Here is a 2,448-nt window from a genome sequence, read left to right as displayed (position 1 = left end):
TGCGGGGTTCAAACTCATGAACTGCGAGACGGTGACCTGAGCTGAAGTGAAGTTGGACGCTTAACCGACTTAGCCACCCAGGCGCCCCTGGCAATTCCACCTCTATGGATCTGCTTTGCAGATAAGCTTCCAGCAATGTGAAAACACATGTGCAAAGGCTTTTTATTGAAGCATAATTTTTTATTGCAAAATCTTGGAAACAATCTATCCTACATGGGAGACTAGTTGAATAAATTATAGCCGAGCCATATGGAGACCTTTGCAGCTTTAAAAAAATAATAAAATAAAATAAAATAAAATAAAATAAAATAACTGAGGAAGATTTCTGAATCGATGTGGCATCAATTCCAGACATATTATTAAGTGTGTGTGTGGGGGGGCAGGCAAAGGCCCAAAGCGCGTCAATATAGTATGCTGCTCTTCATGTCAGAAAGAAGAGAATATAAGAACACACAGAGGTATCTGCTCATCTGGGCAAAGGAAATATAGGAAGCACAGGTGAATCTTTGGAAGAGGCTGGTTCCTCCGGGGCAGGTGGAAAGAGGTGGAGAGAGTGAGGAGTGGAAATGGGAGAGCAGGGGCATGGAGAGACTGCTACATCTCCAAGTGTATCTTTTAAAATGTGTATTATTCTGGGGCGCCTGGGTGGTTCAGTCGGTTGAGCGTCAGACTTCAGCTCAGGTCATGATCTCACCGTCTGTGACTTCGAGCCCCGCGTCGGGCTCTGTGCTGACAGCTCGGAGCCTGGAGCCTGCTTCAGATTCTGTGTCTCCCTCTCTCTCTGTCCCTTCCCCACTCTCACTCCGTCTCTCTCTCTCTCTCTCTCAAAAATAAACATTAAAGGGGTGCCTGGGTGGCTCAGTCGGTTAAGCGTCCAACTTCAGCTCAGGTCAGATCTTGCAGTCCGTGAGTTCGAACCCCACATTGGGTTCTGGGCTGATGGCTCAGAACCTGGAGCCTGCTTCCGATTCTGTGTCTCCCTCTCTCTCTGCCCCTCCCCGTTCATGCTCTGTCTCTCTCTGTCTCAAAAATAAATAAACGTTAAAAAAAAATTAAAAAAAAATAAAAAAAATAAACATTAAAATATTTAAAAACAAAGAAATAAAATGTGTATTATTGAGATATAATTTACATACCATAAAATGCACCCTTTTGAGGGGTAAGTCAGTGGATTTTAGACTGTTTGCAAAATCGTGCAGCCCTCGCCATGATCTCGTTCCAGAATATTTTCATCATCCCATTCGTCGTCCCTCCCCTCAATGCCTGGCGACCCCTGATCTATTTTCCTGTCTCTGCAGATTTGCAGATCCATATAATTTGCAGATTTCATATAAATAGAATCATACAATATGTGGCTTTTGGTGCCTGGTTGCTTTCACCCAGCAGAACGCTTGCACGGTTCATCCGTGTTGTAGCCTGGATCAGCACACCCATTCCTTTTTATGGCTGGATAATATTCTGCTGTGTGATAATATTCTGCTGTGATAATATTCTACCACGTTTTGCTCATCCATTCAGCTGTTGCTGGGCCTTTGGGATCTTTCCACTTTGGGGCTACTAAGGATAATGCTGCTATGGACATTCACGTATGAGGGCTTGTATGGACCCGTGTTTTCAATTCTTCCGGGTATATACCTGGGAATGGAATTATTGGGTCATAGAGTAACACCATGTGACATTTTTTGAGGAACTGCCAGACTGTTTCCCAAAAAGCCCAGAGCCCCCTTATGAGGACTGTGACCGTCCCCAAGCCCTGTGGAGTCACTGGGTCGGACCTGAACCAGGCTTCCTCTCTGTCCTGACAAGCACGCCCCCTCCCGTGCCCTCTCCTAGCACTCCAAGGCTCCGAGCCCTGTCCCTTCCACCGGCCGTGACCTCTGGGCTCCCTCCACTCCTTTGTCCCTCCCAGGTCAGGCACTTCCTTGCTCCCCTGCTCCCCATCTCCTCACTCTCCCCAGCCCCCCTCCTGCCCCTCAGAGCCCTTTCCCTGCAGCCAAATGAACTTTCTGAAACACAAATCCAATCTCCTATCCTATTACTTCAAACTCTTGAGAGCAGGAGTAAAGAATAGAGGATGACATTTTACAGACTAATGTCATTTCTGGGTTCTTGGGAGCATCAGAATGAACCTTCCGGAAAGACTGCTCTCCTACCAGGAAAATTATGTTAATGAGCCTGTTCGTTAACTCAAAGGCCAGGCTGAGTCTAGACGGGAGGGAGGAAGAGGGTCACCAACGCTACGGAATACTTCTGTAAATGACCGTCCCAGGGTGGAGAGGGGCCATCTCTAAAAACCGTTATGATTTGACTGAACGCTGAGAGATTGGCAGTCGCCCCTGGCAGCCTCGGGGTGGGAGTCCAGATGGGGTTCTGGGACCGGATGGGTGGCGAGCCGGGAAGGGGACAGGGAAGGCGCAGCTTGAGGAAGCCGAGGTGGGCCTGACCTGT

This window comes from Herpailurus yagouaroundi, unplaced genomic scaffold (genome assembly GCF_014898765.1).
Source record: "Herpailurus yagouaroundi ecotype Mexico unplaced genomic scaffold, PumYag 180, whole genome shotgun sequence".
NCBI lineage: Eukaryota > Metazoa > Chordata > Mammalia > Carnivora > Felidae > Herpailurus > Herpailurus yagouaroundi.
The sequence above is the reverse complement of the archived record's forward strand: the minus strand, read 5'-3'. Positions refer to the sequence as shown.